This window comes from Phalacrocorax aristotelis, chromosome 9 (assembly GCF_949628215.1).
Source record: "Phalacrocorax aristotelis chromosome 9, bGulAri2.1, whole genome shotgun sequence".
Taxonomy (NCBI): domain Eukaryota; kingdom Metazoa; phylum Chordata; class Aves; order Suliformes; family Phalacrocoracidae; genus Phalacrocorax; species Phalacrocorax aristotelis.
This window is the reverse complement of record NC_134284.1, coordinates 30,496,541-30,517,224: the sequence shown is the minus strand read 5'-3', so window position 1 is coordinate 30,517,224 and position 20,684 is coordinate 30,496,541. Positions and strand designations below refer to the sequence as shown.

The window sequence follows — 20,684 nt, the reverse complement described above, 5'->3', positions numbered from 1 at the left end:
GAATAAAAAAATATAGTTTTCTTTTGGCAGAATATATTTATACATGAACGCATATCAATCACAGGGGGGGTTTGTCCCTCATAATGCCATCTGCTACTGGACAGACAAATCTATCTGATGATTGCTGGGCCTTGGCACCTGAAGTGTGAATTTCTCGAGATTACTTAGCCCCTCTGCAATACGACTGTCTGTCTACCACAGTATATTATCTTTAAAAAGAAATATTTGACCCATTACAAATAGAGTTTTGTATTAAGTTCTTAAGATTCATAAACAAGCTTGAGAAAACTGAAAACTACACAGACAAGGTTATGTCATGCAAGTAATGTAACCAAAGGTATCACTCTGCTGCACATCAAGTCACTTTACAAAACTTCAGCAGTTTAGACTGTTACAAATATTAATCAGACATAACAGTTTAGGCATTAAATATAATTAAAACCTTTCCTCTGTGGTTACCAAACAATACTCTTCATCAACTGCTACCCTTTCTACCTCTTCCAAACTGCTCATTACTTAAGGTGCTTCTCTATTGAAGATGATAAGCTGAAATTGGATTACCAACAATATTTATCCTCAGCTGCACTGTGGTCGCAAACTTCATCCTCAGTTGGCATCCTGGCCAAACTGAAGTCAATAGGAGTGTTACGTTGGTTCATTAGAATTGTGGTTATACCTTTGCTCTAATTGGCAGAAAGCTCATTGCTTACTAATATAGAAAAGGAAAGGCAATCTCATCAGTTATGATTTCCACAAAAAATTAATGGAGGAAGACTCAGCAGGGAAAGTGTCTATTTTGCAGGTTTATAAATATATTGGTACATCTGAAAGCTCCTCTTTGTAAGTGGGGAGATCAAAATACACTATTGGTGAATCCACGTAACTTTTAAAAGGCATTTTTATAGTCTTTGCAGGTACAGATCACTGATCAAGAAAGCATGTATAGTACAGCCAACATGCTTTGCATCTGACCATAGGAATACACAGATCATACATTCTCTAGCTTGCCCATACTTTTTAGGAAGTAACAAGCTCACTGCTGACCACTATCAAGAACGCTTAACTCACAAACATCTGTTGTATATTTAAAGATAGGACTTCAGGTGCATCCTTTCTTGCCTTCATAAATTTTCATGAAATGTCAGATTCACTAATACATTATTAAATGACAAATAGAGCATGCCATTTACAATAAAAATTAGTATTTTAAGTAATTACCTCCATTGGACCGAAGTTTATCAAGAGGAGACAGACAGCATTATACATGCTCTTTACATTCAGGCTATACCAGCGGGCACACATACACATGGCCCTTTCCCAATCCAATACCTAATGTGCAGTCAAAGTAGATCAGTGCAGAAAAGTAGAGTTTTAAACTATACTAATCCAGTGGCTTCAGTATCCTGCAGAAATGACAGATAGGGTCCATCAAAACTGTTGTGGTCACAGGATGAAGTTAAGCTGTAAAGGCTAGAAAGCAAAATACAAACCCATGACATCAAGTTCCCCTCCCTGTACCTTGCATATTACTTAGTTATTTGGTCTCAGGGACTCCGGCAGTAGTCAACTAATCGCCTTCAAGCAAACCTACTGAAGCAGCATTTCTGTGTGCCTTTCTCCTTCGTCTGACAGAGGCATTAAAGTATCAATCCCTAACATAAGACCGAACAATCTAGCGAGCTTTACACCCAGTCCTCTGGTTCCTGTCATTTTCAGAGGATGTTACAAGCTTGTGTCATTTTAATATCAATGCTAGCATAATCTCTCTTGTCAGAAGGGAGTGAAGAACCCAGCTCAGGCATTCCTTCGGCAGCAGAGGCCCTTCAGTTTGAGAGTCCATTTGGTATTACTTCTTCCCGTTTCTCTGGGCTGCTCCTACCTTTGCCTGTTCATGGAGTTTCTCACAATCATGTCTATAACACTCCTTTCTGAAGCTGCCTCTTTGCCTTGATTCTCTCAGTCTGCAGCTGAAGACCTTCTCCAAAACAGCCCCCAGCTTCTCCAAATGCCGTCTATTTTTACCTAGGGACTGCCGTCTCATTCCGGATGCTGCTAATTGGCCCCTTAGTCACAACTGGAAAAGCAACCCAGTTGAGTAACTCTTTCTGAGCTGCTGCACTGAGGAATCTGTATGCCTCATACTTGCATTAAACCAAACGAGGAAGCTTCCAGTAAATTTGGTCCCATGCAAGATGAAGCTCAGTGTTTAAAACCTATTAACCATATTTTACCCTCTATGATTCTATAGCAACTTCATTCACACACTTTTTCTAAAGCAATGACTTTCCCACGCAATAATGTTATGCATTTGAAGTTCTGAATCCTGTAAGGAAGCACCACATAGAATAGGACATAACTAGCAATGGCGATCAACTGTACTCTACCTATTCACCAGTCTTTTTTTTTCTTCCACATATAACCTAGACCAATCTGTAAACTTGCAAGGATCTACTCAAAAAAGTTACAGAAAACCCATGTAAAGTTAGATTTTTAAAGAGTGAACCAAGCAATGACAATATACACATATAAGCAACCCACTCTGAAAGAGGTGTTTTTCCACACAGGCTTCTTTCCTATATACCTGATATAAAACAGCTGGCATCAGGGATACAGAATGATGTTTCAGACTACTCAGGGAGCCTTTCTTGCTTCTTAATCACTTTGATAATGAAAAGTTAAGTTGAAGTACCTTGGAACTTCCTCCAGACTATTCTGCTTCTGCACAGTTATCAACCAAATTGGTACAAACAGGGAAAACTTCAGAGACAGAGTAGTTAGGCAGCTTTCAGTAGGAAAACATTAAGAAAAAAAAAAATAACTAAATGATCTAAATTCATTCTAAATTACTTTACAGTCATTGTAATACTTTATTATTCCACTAGAAAGGCAAATTTAAATGCTGAGTATTTAAAAGCCATTACTTCAGAAATATAGAACGTAAATGAGAAAATTACCATTTTATTAAAAGAACTTGACTCATTTTTACTAATGAAGACCACAGCCATTTAATACTAACATAATGAATCCCTTCTAGAAATGCTGAGGTTACCACAGACAAACACAGCATGGGTTTTTGACAACATGAATGCAAGTATCAGATGTCCTAAACATCATCTGTAAAAACTAAAAGCAGAGCTTTTCAACAGATTAGTAATCCTGGATTCAGTTAAATACTGGCAGGATTAACACTATTTCCTAGGACGAAAGAAAGATCCTGTTCCACCCCATAAAGACTGCATAGGCTGCCAAGAGTAAAGGGAAGGGCTTTCAGCTGTGCATAATTAAGAATCAGCCATTTAAAAAAACGGGGGGGGGGGATGTTTTAGAGAACAGCATCCGGTAAAACGGTGGAGTACTTTTTCCACGAGGACCCAAGAGAACTTGCAATCATTTATGCTGCAAATGAGAAACTGAATGCTTCTATGATAGTTTGTTTTGCTGAGAAAGGAACTTCTTTTCACTTGAAATGAAGGCAAAAAGGATCTGTTTTAAATGTGATTCTGCCAAAAAATACAAACACGTACAGCAGACTGCAAAATCCTTGCCCTGCAAACCACCACCACCAGCCCTGCACATCCCTACTTCCCACTCTTACATTAATTTGGTTTGGTTGGGGATACTTTTGTTTTTAAAGAAAGTTCTGTATGGCTGCATACAACTTTGGTCGAGACTGAGGACCCAAGTAACACAGCAAGAACTCGAATTAATTATCTCATAGAAAAGGGCATGCACAGCTATTTGGGTTCAAATGTATGGTGCCTCAAAACCAGTGAAGAATCCTTGCTTCCTGTGACAGCGCCATGAGGGAGATTCGGTGCCTGGAGGGAGTGCGGGTTGAGCAGAGGGAGAGCAAGCCCCCACAGGACAAGCAGAGCCCATCACAGGAGCACCAAGCAATGTGGGCCCTAGAACCCAGCTCAAGAGCATCCCTCTCACTCTTTCTCCAACTCCCAAACCTCATGCTCGTTGATCCAAAACGTTGCAAAAACACAGGGGAGTTTCTAGCTGCGATGGGAAAGGACCTGGTTATTCCCAGTTACACACTCACTTTCTCCGTGGGATGTTCAGGCATAGCCAAAGTAGTTTTTGCACAGACCAAGGCCTGACGGTTGTTTATCACTCTACAGGAGGCTCCTCTCCTCCAGCCTCTGAAGTAGATGTGGCAGGCAGGTGAGTCAGCCTCAGAGCTACAATAATCTGCAACAAGCCTAGAGACTCAAGGGATCTCTGGTGGTACTCAGCTCCCATCAGTCCAAATGCCCTGAGCTGGACTCAGCCACAGGAGAGGACACCGCCAACTTCCCATGGCATGCATCCACCCAGCACGCCTTCCTCCCAGCTTGCACTCACAGGTCCCTACTGCCCATGGGGCTCTTCTGCCATTTCGGTGTCATCTCCTGCTCTCAGCCAGGCCTACCAGAGATGGAGGAGCTCTCCTGAGCTGTTTGTCCTCAGGTAAAGTGCAAAGAGCAGCCCAGTTTGTCCTCTCTCACTGCACACAGCCTTACCTGGACACGCAGGTTTCCTTGGCCTAATGCGAGGTTTCGATCAGGATACAGCAAGGCAGAGGAAAAGGCTGCTTGTGCAATGAAGAGGAAAATGGCAGGTTCTTGTGCTTTGGGCACTGCTCTTCCCACTACGAGATAATCCTTGAGGCATTGGCACCACCTTAGGGTGCTCACAATTCAAGTATTTACCCTGGCCCTCCCTTCAATAGCTCAGATCACCTGAAAAAAAAAATCAAATTACTGGAAAATTCAACCGGCTTGTAGACAGATGCAAGTTTATGCATCAGTATTTTTGATTAAAGTACTTGTAAGGCAAACAAAACTTTATTATTGTACAATAATGTACTTCACCTGTTCAGGAATAAAACTTCTCCGCATCCTCCCTATCTCCAAGTAACAGCATACGAAGAGATCCTTTAGCCACCTTCTTTTGCAATGTTACAAAGTGCTCAGAGTTAAAAAAGTTGAGGGAAAAGTGGTTTAGATATTAGAACAAGCCCAGGCACCACAACCGGTTTGCCTGCGGTAGCACTTTACTCCTCTCTCGCTTGCAGAATAGATCAGTTCAAGCAGAGCTGTCTGTTCCCCCGCACTCGGCCGGTTCCGGTACCGGGAGCTCCAATTCCCCTCCGCCGCACAGCGCCTGGTGCAGCCCGGCCCCTCCGACACCACAGGCCCGTCCAGCGCCGCGCTGCTTCCTGCTCTGCTCTGCCACTGAGCAACAACTTCCCTTGCTCTTCCCCCTTCCCTGATCATCCTACCTTTTCTTGTCACTACTTAGCAAGCTGCCATTAACCCTTTAATTTGGGGTAGGTCTGAGATAACAATCACGGGCCATTTTATGTTCCTGGGCTTTCTGCACTTTAGAGAAGGAAAAAAAAAGGCAGCTATTTAATGACTAGAAGAAATCTGAATTATGATAACTGAAACACCTAACACTTTCTGAATGTCCAAGGGGTAGAATATGCAGGCTACCAGCAGGCACACAAAATTCCCACTGGACTGGTATTTTGAAATTAAGCTTCTTTTTTATTATGCACAGTAAACAATGCCAGTGTGCTTTCTCAAACCAAACAGAAACACACACATTTTCCCTATGGAAATATTTAAAAACACATGACTGGTAAGAAAGCTTCTGGATTTATAACTTTCACATAAAAACTTGGAAAACTGGAATTCTAACTTGTCTTTAGAAGTCAATTTTACCTTTATTCTGCACATAATTCACTACCTCCAATGGCAGGAGAACCAACTCAGGCCCTGGCATGTTCAGTGACAACTTCAAAACGTGTCTTTACTTCAGCAAAAAGTTTTGCAAAAAATAAAATGTACTGCAATCTGTCTTTTGAGTTAAAATACAAATACAGTCCTCCTTAACATCCTTCCACACAGAGATCAGCCCTTGACTTGTTAATGCTACCACATAACACACTAGCCAGGGTAACACACCCATTAACACATATCTCCTACCTTTCAAAAAGTGACCCTGATTCAGCGATCCCTAATCAGGCAAAGTGCTAATATAATCAAATTATACTTGTTTCTGAATAACACAAAACCCAGTCTTAATTCTGAAATGCAGGAAAAACTGTTACAATGTGGAGACTGATCCTACACTTCCTCAGCTTTTAGGGCTCTTAAGGCTAGAAGAATTCTGAACATAGGATCAGGTTTTAAGTTGATCTAATTTCTACTCACTGTCTCATAAAGCTTATCAGACATCTGTAAATACAAGCCAAATAAAAGTATAATTTTAAAAAAATAAGGAGCCCACTGCTTTGCTACAGCATGCATGGACAGAATATTTTTAATTGATTTTTAATTTATATTAATGTCAATGAAAGTTTACAGCTGGCTGAAGAAAGCCATCTCGAGTCATAAACCAAACGAAAAAGCATCCAACTCAAAACTTAGAACCTAAAACATTAAAAATTAGAAAAAGCAAACAATAAAAACATCATCAAAAAACCTACAAAAAAACCCCCAACACCTTATCCTTTGATGATGGATGAAAATTTCACAATGAGTAGTCACTCAAGAGAGTGTCTCAGGAAAACCATCTTTTAAGTACATATGAAACTATAGTAAAAAATTAAAATTTCTTAATTTTCACACCTCTACAACCTGAAGAGCCTTACCTTCATTATATCCACAAGATGAGTATTGCTTCTTTCCATCCACATAGCACTCCAAAGAACACCCCTCCTTTTAACGCAAGGGCTTACTGGAGGTATGTTTAAAGGTCTGACACTAGCCTATAGTCTAATTCACTTGTCTAACGAGTGAATTATATTCATAACTGGATGGTGATTAACACTGAACTACCCAGCGCTCACACAAACATTACAGCAAATCATGCTTTTCAAACTGCCAATCGTCGAGGTCAAAACATTCATGCTTTTAAGTCAAATTACAATCAACTTCCTCCCCACCCATTCTATTATTTGTTATTCATGCGTTGACAAGAGCATGGAAACCATTTCAGAAAAAGTCATGGGTATCTTGGAAGAACCTACACTACTTAGAGATGAAACACCATTTATAAACCAAGAGAGGGAAAGTGCTTCCTGAGTTGTTTTTTTTAAAAAAAATAAAAATAAAAAAACCACCCCAAACAAAACCCAAACTTATTTTAGTTTTGAATAAATATTCAAAGTTGAAGAATTTTTTAGTTGAAAGAAAATTTCCATTTTAGATACTTCCTTTTATCTTCTCATCATTTTATCAGTTACAGTGCCCCCCAACTACAACCACCTTCCATACTGAGGCAAGCAATTGCCCTCTACTCCAAAATTAAAAGTTATCCAAAGTTAGTAACGGCTTGAATCATAAGCAATTCACAAGGTTCAGTGCTAGCCTCTGAGAAAATATGGAGTTTAGATTTTAAAACAATTTTTTGTTGTTGTTAACAAAAAAAAATTAAGGAACAAAAAAAAAAAAAAACCAACCTGGTTTTCTATTTTGTTTGCATTCAGATTCCTGCTGTCGCCCCTTTTAATCTTTCTAACCTATGTTAACGTCCAGGAAACTCTTTGCTTACAAATTAAGGATTTTCTAACAAAATGTTAGCAACACCCCTGAAATACTACTTTTGACAGCGGCAACAACATACAAAAGACAACATTACTAGAGACTTGTAAGAGATTAAGTTTTTCATGGCAGAAACTTCAAGTAATACTGCTGACACATGTTTCCGAACCTGAGAGCGCTCTCGGTTTCTGCTTACCCACCCTGGATCTTTAAAGCAGCCGTGACGTAGGAACGACGGCCATCGCCGGGCGCGGAAGGCAGCTCCCCGGCTGTTTACTGTCTCTAACTCCACTCCAGTTTTCATGGATAAACACACGCTGGCCAGTCCTTTCATTATCTGCATAATCCCAGCCTCTTTGATTACTGGACTATAATACCAGCGCTCGAGTGAGCTTTCATTCCTGAATTATGGCCACACAGAACATGGCCGGGGGAGTGCCAAACAAGATGATTAAGCAGCAAAATATGACAAGGCATGAATTATATTATTAATACTCCTATCTATCATCAGCCACAGAAACGAGGGGTTTGTGCAGCCAATAGCAACTGTGCATAAAGCAAGCTCCTCCACTTTGACACGCTTTCAAAATAAGAGCAGCTACCTATTCTGAGTAATTTTATTCTTCGGTTGCTTTGACACTGAACTGCATGTCAACATTTTACAAATTACTTCCTTTTTCAAACTATACCTTGAAACAACATTGCAGGAAACTCTTCTTTTAAAAAGGCAGGCTCAAATTACAACCCTTTATTTTCAGAGAACAAGAGCACAATCATTTTTCAACAAGATATGCTGAACAGCTTTCATTTCAGCAATTCACTGCCTGCATTTAAGTATATATCATATCACCACAAATTTTGGCTTCATCAGCATACTGTGTTCCATTTCCCAAAATTCATAAAAAAATATCATAAATCAAAAAGCGAGTTTTAAGGAGTTTGTATAAAACAGCCATGAAACCGCCTCCTTTTTTTTTTTAAATCACATCATTGGCATCTCTGAGGTTTCACTCATTTCTGTAAGGATGGGCATTCCCTTCTGCCTTCAACAATCTGCTTGACTATTTTTAAGACATCTGTTTGCAAACGGGAAGGCAAATGCCTAAGAAGGGCAAAAGTTAGTGTAAAGGCATGTAACACATCACAATGAATTACTGCATGTTACAACACAAAATTAGTAGAAAAAACAATACCAAAAGTCCACACAGATGAACTTTTTGGCTCTGTAAAATATCACTTCAGAGCATTAGGAGAGGTTGTTCAATATTCCCTAAGATTTTGACCCAAGGAAGGGAACACCAAGCAAACATAGAAGGCATTTGCCACCACACTGTTTTCAATTGACAATGAAGACCACAAATGCACGTGGTACTGGCGCTCTCCCCAGCAGCAAAGAGAGAGGGGACAAAGGGCGTGCAAAGATAGTTGTGCTCAGGGCAGGCAGAAGGAAGTGAGAAAATGGAAGCGCTTAAGCAGGATCCAGTTTCAAATTATTTTAAATCTACAGCCCTACTTTAACCTGGTGAGGCCTGCTAAAACGTGCAACAGATTTGCTGAAGCAACAAAATAAATTATAGATTTCAGTAAAAACAATAAAAAAATACACAGCACACCGCTCTTAGGAAGAAAATTTAATTTAGCATAATAAAATAATGAATTATAGAAGTGAATTAAAACCCAGAATAATTAATTTAAAAGCTTTATTACTTAAAAAAAAAAAAAAAACAAACCACAAACAACAAAACAGTATGATTGAGAGGAGGGGACTTCACATGCAAGGTGAGCCAATGAAGCAACAGTGCTTTGGTCTGGATCACACCTGAATTTCACTAGGCTGCATCATTACCTTTAACCAAGACTTTTGAAAAATGTTTGTGACAGTCTATGATTTTTGAAAAGAAAAACAAAAATAATTCAATCAGATCTGTTTCTATTAAAATAAGATTAGTGCAATCTTTCAGCTACTTAGCTGTAATAAAAGCAGCGAATCTTAAAGAGTTTGTATCATGTCATATTTAATTTTTATCTCTTGTTTTTCTCAAACCAAACAAGAATAACATTTTTAAAGACTGTCATTTTTATGCTGTATTACTCACAAGATATTAATTTAAAAGAACACTGAGAAATAAAAAGATTCAGATTAAAAGCATCCATTAATTTTCAACGGCCAATTTGAGACACCCTGATTTTCCTGAATGTTTACTTAGTGCTGTGTAGAAGACTAGTTCTCACCAAGTTCACTTGCATTTTGAGTCATCATCCATTCTGTAAATCACATCTCAGGCTGAGCAGCAAAAGGAGCAAGTGGTTCTGAACAACTAGCAGAGCATCACCCAAGATAGACAGAGCAGAGGAAACAACAGTGTCTAATCCCCCCAAGAAAATATCCAACTAGCCTAACTCATGAAAGCCTCGTTTTTCTTCCCAAATGCTCTACTGCCTTTCCTTCAAAGCTTCTGAAATGGCTAGGGTCTTACGGCTGCAGCTTTAGAAAAATGCAAGCTGGAAGGGGCTACCAGAGCAGATAAGTCTAACCTAAATGACATACTCCCTGAGATTTCATAATGCAGCAGCCCTCTGTGACTTAAGCCTGGTAACTTGTGTTCAACTAAAATATAACTTTTAGAAAAGTTGTTCCTCTTGATTTGGAAGCACAGAGAAAAATCTAACATCATTTTAAGTAGTTCCTGCCAACACGTATTTTTCCTCACTATTAAAAACGCATGCCTAATTTCTGGTTTTAGCCAACAGCATCAGTAGTTCTTGCGTTTGACCAGTATTTTCTCTCCCTAAGACACTATGACCATATCTGCTCTCAAGCTTTTTGATAAAGTATTCAAACAGGGTTTTTTTTTTTTTAATTATATTGCATAAGACATTTTCTCTGAGTCTTCAATCATTTAATGGATCTACACCTCTTTCATTCTCCTATAGCTTCTTCAGGTATGCCAAGTCCCAGACCGTGCGATGCACCCTAGTATTGATCTTACCAGTGCCACAACGAGAGGTAACTCTGATGCCTCTGTCATGCCTAAGAGGAAACAAATCATCCTCATTTGCTCTGTGAGGATGACACATGCACACTCTAGTTAATGACAGATGCTAAATGCCTGATCATTCTTAATTATGATAACACTATCTAGCTGTTACACACAAAATAATCTTCTGTTGTCTCAGAACTCTGCCAAATTTGGGCTGGTATTCACAGACAAGGCAAAAGGCTGATCCACAGCACAAAAACCACCCCTGACAAACAGCAAGGGACCACTACAGAAGTTCTAAAGCAAACATCTCACATGGGCAGAAGTGCACTCTCTCCTAAATAAACTTTTAGAAATTCTACATAAGAAATTGAAAATTTATGAAATTGTGTGAACAGAAATTTTAGCCATGTTACTGCATAGTGTAGTAACAAACAAAATAGTAAGCAAGTGACAAAGAACATATTTATGAAAATTGAAAACCCCTTTCGATCAGAAGTAGAACTAGTAGCCGACATAGATCAACACAGATCAGTGAAAAAGCTCTTGGTATTTCTTTGCCTCACTTTAAAAGAAAAAAGTTTTTTTTTTTCAGATAATTTTGCAGAAATCTCCTAGATTTTAGTTAAATTTGCCTACAATGAAATGATAATTTCTGGAATAATTAGGCCATGGAAAACTGCATTTTCCATTTAGATTTAATCAAGAGATTATTGTTCATTTGAATATTATTTTGTGGCTCTATGTGAAGTACGGGTGGGACATGCTGAAAAGATTTCTTCTTTCCCCCCAGTTTCTACAGCACCTGCTAGAAGCTTTAGGCACACAAAATTAAACCCATTCCAAAGGTACAAAACATTAATCACCTCTTTTGACTTTTTTCCAGGTTAAGTATCAAATGTGTTCTACTAGAAATGCTTATACCCACGTGTGCAAATCTCTGCTTCTGAAGCATAAAGATCTCGATTGATGTTAACTATTTAATGACCCAGCACAGAGATCCTGTAATCAACTCTCCCTGTGGAACAGGTCATAAAGGGAACCGCACTTAGAAATGAATTAGAAGTTCATACTCCCCGCTTACATTAACTACCCTGGTCCTGAGCAATGGCTTCCTTAGGCCTTTTCTCTATGTTTAGTCATGCAGCAACAGCTTCGCACAACTTTTTTATCTCCCCTCTCCACACACCAAAAGGAAAAACAAACCAAAAATGCTGGGGTAGCTCATTTCATGCGTCCCACACAGCACCTCACAGGTCAGAAGAGAGATGGCTAAAGACCATTTACACTCCGGCTTGGCAATAAGGCAAGAAACCAGGGTAGCTCCCAGGACTATCCAACCTGCAGAGGAGGCCAGTACAGGGATGAGGAAGGTACAGATGAAGAAAGCTTCCCCTCTTGGGCCATACACGCAGCTCTGCATGCACCTGGTAGAAATTCAGGCGCAGTCCCACCACCTCGCCTCTGCCCTCCTTACCGTGCTCTCAAAGGCTGCAGTGCAAAATAAACCCTTTAAGTAAATTTTCAGTGTTATAGCTTAAAAAAAAAAAAATATTAATAGCAGCAGACAGACTGAGCTTTCTGAAAACTTCAGAAGACAACACTCCACAGCTTTCAGCTTAACTTACATAATCACAAACAGTATTACTCCCTTTGAAAATGAAAGCCAAAATGTTGCCTAAAGTGACATAATTTACCAAAAAATTGTAAGACAGGTGGAAAGAGAAGGATTTGGGTGGGACTTTTTTCCCCTCACATCAGCACTAGCAAAATATTTGTATCTGAACTCTAGTTTGTTGGTTTGGGGTTTTTTTTCCGACACAAGCAGCAAATTACATCCAGACAAAAAGTACATTTTTAAACAAAAACTCCTCATATTTTTCCCAGCAATCCTTCCAGTCATTAAATGGTTTGTAGGCAAACCTACTAAACAGCTGCTTAATATTTTCAACTAGTTTTGGTCCAGGTAGCATCTGCCAACCTCTCAGCTACATTTAGTATCCTCCCACAGTTGAAGCCTAACAGACTTCTCTATTGAGACTTAAATCAGCAGCCTCTTTGTCTCCATGCAACTGCTCTTTTACTGAAAATGGTATGGCAACATAGAAAGCACAATATGAATTTAAGCAGTAAAGCTGGTAGAAAACTTCTTGTTGTGTAAATGGAAAAAAGGCAAATCCTCACTTATCTCCTCACTGGAAAAAATAAAATGAAGTTCTGTCAGGAGTGGAAGTCAGTTCTGCAGGCCCTCCCTGCTGCAGCCACATGGATGCTATCGCAGTGGCATATGCAGGAGTGGTAACAGACATTTTTGTGTTCAGATTCAGTTGCTGCCCCATTAGCCAGTTCCCATCCCTTCCAGGGAACAGATTAGATGGAATCATTTTTAAGGGCAAGTAACAAACAAGGACCATGCTGCCTTACACGGTATCTTTTTTTTTTCTGTACAGGAAATCTCTACTCATGTAAATAAGCTTCCCTGCAACTTACCTCTCCTCGAAGGATTCTCAGAAGTTTTACAAATGTAAAATGCTGATTTTCCACACTAACTTTTTCTTTCTGTTTACTATTATAAGAATGTGGGGATTTTAGTGTTATACTTGTTCCTAGCCATTTGCAAAATAACAAACATTAGGACTAATGTGCCAGGTTTACTTAATATTGCTGATCTTCATCTTCTTCCAAAATATGAAACCAGGAATATTTGTGTTTAACACCAACTACTTTAAAAAAAAAAACAACAGAAGTACTGGTGGTGGTTGAGGCCAGGCCTGCTACATAGTGTGGCTTCATTAAAAAAACCTGCACTGTGCAAGTTTACCATTTAACATGATCACTATCCCCACCCCGCAAATCCAAAGACCTTGTAAAACCAGACTGTCACCATGCAAAATGAGAAATCCATCGTCCCTTGGCAAATGGTACCTAATACCTTAGTAATAGGCAAATACCGAAACCTGACCTTTGACAACTTGTTTTATTTAATGATCTTCAATTGCTCTCACCAAAAGATACAAAAGAAACAGCAACATTTTTGGGGGGGGAAGTCAGCTCTATTTGCATCTAACACTTCAATACTCACCTAATAAAATTCTCTACCTGAAATTTACACACAAAAATAGTGGTTATGAGTAAAGTTTGTTTGGGGTTAATTGAAAAATTCTTCTGCAACTTTGATAGCTGATTGTTGTGACTGGTCTTCCCTTATTCTCCTACTTGAAAAATGCAAAGTTTCTCAAGTCCATCAAAATAGACACCCCTAACAGTGCCAGTAATTTTGTTAAAAGTGTCACGTTTTGCCTATTAATACTTGCAGGCTACATGCAATTTTTTCAAGTTTTTCTCCTCCGTTATTCTAATGAAGGAATCACAATAGAAGCTCTTTGTGCAATCCTTACCAAAAGGAGCACACCAAATTGTCAAAAACACTACCAGAACACCCTCATTCTCCCAAAGACAGACTTCTAAACACACACGTACATGCACACATACACCCTTCCTTGAATCCACAGCTAAAATTTGTTCCAGGTTAATGCATCCACTCGATCTCAAGTGATCAGTGCTAAGAAACATGCACTCTGATTTTTATCTTAGTCATGCATAAGAAGGGAAACATTTTTAAGTTGAATTCGACATTACACAATAACCATAAAGAATCAAAAGAAAATACATCAATTCCTTTCCCTTAACACTACAGGAGATGTTTAAGATTAGCCAGGTGGTAAATTTCGTCTTTAATTTTATCATATTTCCAGGTATGAAATACTGTAAAACTTCTTTGTTACTGATTATTTTTTCATTCCATAGCAACGAAAATGTGGGTAGTATTTAATTTTCTTAACTAGTCGTTTCTTCTATCTGGTATTTGCCAAAGCCTATCAATACTGACCTCAGAAATGGATTTAATCTTCCCAAACTTCACACTCTTAAATTCTAACTATCATACTATATTCTTCCCTATTCCAAAGATGTAGTTCTGTAGGAGATAAAGTGGATTAAAGACATACTGAGGATTATAGATTATGCCGTTAGAACAAACACAGACAAGTATTTCAAATAGCTGACCCTACAGAAAGGAATCACATTCTGTTCTCAAGATGATATACAAAAATAGAAAGCATATTCCACTAGGAAAATATTTACTTAATAATTTATCATTTAAGAACTACTACTGTACAAATTAAAGTACAAAGAGAGCATATTGAAATCAATGTGAAGATATATATGCAGTGATCATAATACAGCTTAAATTTTGATTGTAATCGGATTTATAAATGTTTCCTCCATTCTACCATGAGTCACACTTCTGTCTCCCCCAAAAGTCCTACATTTAAAACTGATTTTAATTTTTTTGGATAGGAGAGGCAGAGGAACATAGTACTGCCAAAAAGTCTAGAAATGAAAGGATAACAATTTCTAAGCATCCAATTGGAAAGAAATGCCAGTGAGATATAAGAATCAATTTAGTCCAGACATTAATAAGTTCCTTAATGATCTCTATGATTAAAATAGCATATAGATAATGTCTTCTGAGGATATTAAATAGGCAACTTTGAGTAGCAGTAAAGTCAGAAACAATAGAAAGGAACCTAAGCAAATTCCTTACATGGCCAGAAAATAAAGTGAAATTCAGTTTGGAAAAACACCAGCTAATACATCTGGGAAAAATAATCCCAAATATAGATATTCAATATGGACAAGAAATCTGGGAAACAACAATGCAGAAAAACTGCATTAACCACAAATGCAGCATGAGCTTAAAAGAGGGGGAGGCACTGCCCACCTAGCCACTGAATCCTGGTGGGGGTGGGGGGGCGGGGGTGGGAAGGCTGAATTACTTCCCTGTCACCCATTTGACTCCTCTCCCAAAATGAAGCAGGCACAAGTGGGCACTCTATCTGACTGTCTTTGCTGCAGCTTTGGACATAAGACAGGTCCTGTTGCTGCAATTATTTAAAACAAGACGGGCAAAATATATTATCAAGTACTGAATCCTTTATTTAAAAGGACCAACTGTAATGAAAGAACAGTCTGCCTTTTATTATTCTATATTATGTATTGTTGTAGAGCTTTTCCATTATATTTGAAATATCGGGGTTTTAAAATCCAGAAGTGTAATACTTATCCAAAAACAAATAAACATGAAAATACGTTCATTTCCAAACCATTTGCTTTTTATTGACCATGAAGTTTTGGCTCATTCTACCACAAGTGAAATAACTTTGAAGATGTTGGCTCTCAAACGATGTTTTGCTGTGGTGCAATGCCTGTTCATGCTAGGATCAACTGTGCAAAACAAGGGGAGACCAAGGATGCGCTCATGTCAAATGAGGCCACCTCAGAATCTGTTCTAAAGGGCATGTAAATCCACCTCTCTGCAAAAAAAAATTCTGCAACAGGAATGACTGTTCCTTACCAAGGAGGAAATAAAAGAAACTTGTTTAGAGAGACTTCAAAACCTGCTTTTAGCCACTTACTTCTATTTCTATGTATTATGGCATTCCTTCATTAGGAGAATATCTTGAAAACTTAAGAAAAATACTTTTACACTCCAATTCCCTTACAGTCGCTCAGAACCAGCTCAGAAGCTCTTCAGAGGGGAGCATGTTCCCCTATTTGTGTTTGTTGGAAGAATCTGCCCACTTGAGATTCAGAGATACCTGAACCAAACTTTAAACTTGGCTCTTCTTGCCCAAGAAGCAAGGCGCTCCAATGCTGTTTGTTCAACGTGACTGTGCACATTATGGATGTGGTAGTTTAGGGACAACAGGACACTGAAAGCACAGGAAGAGGAACAGACTTGCCCTGGGAAATGCAACACATTTCTCCCACCTTTGGAATTTCCTACTATTAGAAGGCGACAAAATATTGAAATCATTGACTCTGTCGTTATCTTTTTCTTAAAAGACTGCCTCTTTTTTATTTATCATTTGGGGCATTTATTTGTTCTTCCTGAAATTAGGAAAGGGTGAGAAATTTCACTCTGTAAGCTGAAATTTCACAGTTAATAGAAGGATGGGGTAAACATAACCTCAAGCATTTTGTTTCTTTCTCCTTCCTTGCCAGGGCTCCTTTTGACTCATCACAAGGAAGTGTCTAGAATTTTTCCAGAAGCCTTTTCACTGCTTAGCTTATGCCTAACCCACAGTATAGATACCATTTGCTATTTCTCTAATACTAAGGGACTCACCGCAGTTCCTTTTTACTTGTGGCTAAGATTTGATCTGGCAGCTCAGATGATATCCTAAAGCAGTTTACAGCAAGAGACACTTTTTTTGAGTTTACGGCATCCAAAATATAGGCTAACAACTACCCCTTCACGCTGTCTCTTCCTCGAAGTGCATCAAAAAAACCCTGCATCCCAGCCCTCCCTCACATACCTAGCAGGCCATCCAACACACCCTGAGACAATTCCGCCGCTTTTCCAAGAGCCAAACCCAGGTGCCAGAACTCTAGCCACAATCTCCATCACTTAAGACAGACAATTCTGGAGCTATTCTTCTCTGAAGGACTAACAACCACTTGTCTCCATCATCCTTTCTAGTCCTAAAAAGAGAAACTGGAGTGGCTTTTAACCACAAGTAAAACACCTGTTAAGCCTAAGCTTTGCCAAAAGCAGATACAGATTTCTACTAAGATCCTCTGTTAGAGGCAAAACACAGTGGTGACTATTTTCTCTCTCTCTTTGCCTTGCCATTTTACCTTTTTTGCACTTTTTAAAGATGAGTAGAAGTTTCAACCACTGCAGTTTCTTAGCATTGGTGGGGAAGGAGGTTCTGTTTCTGCTCATAATAAGCAGGGGAGGGGGTGGAAATCAAGAGAGTGCATGGAAGAGAAAGGACAAGGAAAATTATTGCATGAGTAACAGTAGGGGAAGACTTTTTTAGTAAGGTCTGATTACTGCAACAGAGGCAGGATGGAGCTGGCATGCTTTTCACAGGGTGGATCTCCATCCTGACAGGTCTCGTCTTGTCTCCAGAAGTGCAGACAAACAACCACTGTAACACACTGATGGAGCTTAAGAAGATGAACAGACTTTTTTTTCCTTTATAAATATAGCTAATTTTATTATATTGAAATTTTCAATAACCTCTGCAACCCACTCCACCTGGAGTGCTTGTTTTTACATGTCTGAGTGAGTTTTATCACCCTCTTGTGGAAAAATAAGTGAATTGTAGCCATCAGAGCTTACTGGAAGAAGTGGAAAGCGGGAGTAAGAAAGGCAGTGATAAAGAACAAGCAAAGAAGAATGGAGAAGTATGGGCTGGATGGAATAAAGGGACAGTGAAGGAGAACAGAGATGACTAGCAACACAGTAACACCTCAACTTCTTCAAAAAGCTATCCCAAAAGTGATATTTGAAAACACCAAAGACAACAAGCTGCCAAATTTATTCTGCCTTGGTAACACAGACAATATTCAACAAATAAGTTACGTTCTCTACAGCGATTCAAGTACCATCTCAGCTGTAATCACCACCTTTTGCACCTTTGTTTCCACATACAGGGGAAAATACATTCTCTATAAATACACAAGGTTAACTCTTCAAAACTCAAGTCAGAAAACATATACAAGATACTTTCTTATTTAAAAACAGTCTGCATATAACATCTATGCCCTGCCACTGGAACGTGAAAGTGGAGGGCACATGAGCTAAACTTGCAAAGAAAACTAATGGAATTTTATGCATGCACATTACATGCTACTGGGTAACATAAAAGAAAAATCAGAATATTTAATTCCTCTAAATCTGGAATCATCCTTTCCTCAGTTTCTGTCTATCCCCAGTATCAGTCTGTAATATGAGAAATTTAACTTGCAGTAGTCTTCCTGTACACCATAATCCATATGACAATATATTCACAACCTTTAAAGTAAACAAACAAATACACTGCCACCTGCATTTTAAAACTTGAAAAACCAAGTCTGGTACAAGCACACACAAAAATGAAGCCAAGAAAGTCACAATAATATTGAATTCAATTTATGACACTGCAACGAGGCACAGAAATCCCAAACAACAAAAGGCCATCTCAGGTCAGGTTGATACCACTAGCATGATAAAAAAGAGATCTCACATAATATATCCCTAAAACTTCCTGAAAATCTTCCAGGGATCCCACAGAAAACTACAGACCACAACCAACACAAAACACAGTTATTTCTTTTTAATGACACTAAAGATTTTTTCTGATGCTCCTCAAGAAGAGTTAGAAACCCATTAAAAAGAATAATTGTAATGACAGATCTCCTTCTGATAAAAAATACCTAAAGAAACGCTTCCCTCACGTTACACAAACTACATTTATAGCTAGCCACTATTCACAATGAAAAGCATAAAATGGATAACCGTACAAGTTACTTTTATTTCATTGTTTTAATCAAAATCTGACAGTAAAGTACTTCTCCAGACAACATACAATTTCAGCTTAACCTTATTCTTCATGAAGGTATCTGATTTTTCTGAATAAAAACTACTGCACCTGCGTGCTTAACCATTATCTCCAACTGGGGAGTCAAGTCCTAAAATTAACAGTAGGTACACAGAGTTATCTGCATTAATTCGTCATCCCCAAGATACTACTGATGATTTACTTTAGCTTCTGCAAAACACCCATCAAGTAAGGAAGGCTAAGTCTGCAATTGACGTTTTGCAGCAGATACATCTTTTTAAATTCATAAAAGTCTTCAGAAAAAAACCCTAATTATGCACAAACTTTTATAGTCAGAGTAACAAACTGCTTGCTTCCACCTCTCTCATAACTTGGCCAGTTCTGAAGTCCGACATCAACTAATTAGAACAAGCTCTTCAGATCAGGGAACACAAGAAGCTAGTGTTATCGAAGAGCTAGCAATATGTCCAACCATGTTCAACAGACTTTACAGCAATGTGATATTCCACCATTTCTTTTAGGAAGCTACCCAGAAAGTATCCCTTTCACTCTCTCGCCTTCTGCCCATCTAACCAGGTACATTATCTCCGTCATATTGTGTTCCTTCTCTGCCCCAGACTCCTGCAGATCCTAGGGGAAGGACCGTGCACTTCACATGCAAGGAAAATACCACAGTTAAGAACCTGTCATACAGATCGGAAAGGAAAACACGGTGGTAAAAATTAATAGAGGTCATAAGTGCAAAATAATGATCCTTTTTTATAAAAATGCATCAACATCATAAAATATTAGTTTTTTAAAAACCTAAGTTTTAAAAAAATTATGCTACATACTTTGTTTGCCACTTAATATAATAAAACTAGTATCAGACATACTGTGACTTGAAAAATAAACTTTCTACAGGAGATTGAAAATTATATATTCTTAGATTTGTTTAATATAAAAATGTATTTTTTTCAAATTATACACATCGCTATCAATTAGAAAAACCTACTGGTGAAAAGCCTTCCATTCTTGTAAACCATTATTTGATCAAAACTGATTCCCTGGTAGCTTGACTTCAAGACTCTGTTCAAAAACAATTTTTTCCATCAAGTGCAACAAATAGGGGTACAAAAGTATTTTACACCAATTCTTTGGACAGCTGCCTTACCTTCTGAAAACACTTGATAAGATCCTCAGACTGTAGGTACAGCAATTTTTTTTTTTTTTTACTTTTTTAAAGCAGAAAACCACACACAGAGAAGCTACCAACCCTATGCAAAAGTTCACCACCATTTCAGTTCTGCCGAATTAACTGTTTGAGAGGACACAGGATCAAGCACATCACTAAAATTAGGAGACGGCTAAATGTTTTTAACAATCTGGTTTACATTGTGACCCCACAGACACTCGCCTCAGAACAAAAGAGAGGCAGCGCACGGCGGCATATGCTTGGGAACTTCTCAAAGAAGCTTTGCCAGCAGAAAAACCCCTCATGCAACTGCACCTGCAATCAAGACTGACACAACCAGTGAGGTTTCAAACTAAGATAAACCCTGCCATATACATAAAGAAGGCTGTAGTATTTTTCTAACAGCTTTTCCTTAACCTTTTCTGAAATAATGTGTGCCCATTTGCTGACATTTGTGAATTAGACAGTTACCAAGATCACACAGTCCCACCACTAATCCATAAATGCCCAGCCCTACCAAAACTCAGTGAACTCTGCAAGTCCTCTCATCTGTTCCTTCTCAGGATTTTTGCCTGATTGAGCCAAAGAAACAGTAATA

General features: G+C 38.6%; 1 protein-coding gene across 10 annotated transcripts in view; it reads right to left on the bottom strand.

The window, feature by feature from the left end:
• Window positions 1-20,684, bottom strand: part of PPP2R5E (protein phosphatase 2 regulatory subunit B'epsilon) — a 73,722-nt gene that overhangs the window by 42,983 nt on the left and 10,055 nt on the right. The window contains exons 1-2 of one of the 10 annotated variants that reach the window (XM_075104139.1): window positions 7,739-7,948; window positions 4,509-4,727 (exon numbers count right to left, since the gene is read on the bottom strand). The exons of 6 other annotated variants lie outside the window; for them this stretch is intronic. The gene's annotated coding sequence lies outside the window, so the exon portion shown is untranslated. Of the gene's footprint in view, window positions 1-4,508; window positions 4,728-4,859; window positions 5,229-6,646; window positions 7,999-20,684 lie in introns of those variants that run through there. 3 more of the 10 variants (XM_075104138.1, XM_075104141.1, XM_075104140.1) reach the window with 3 other exon arrangements.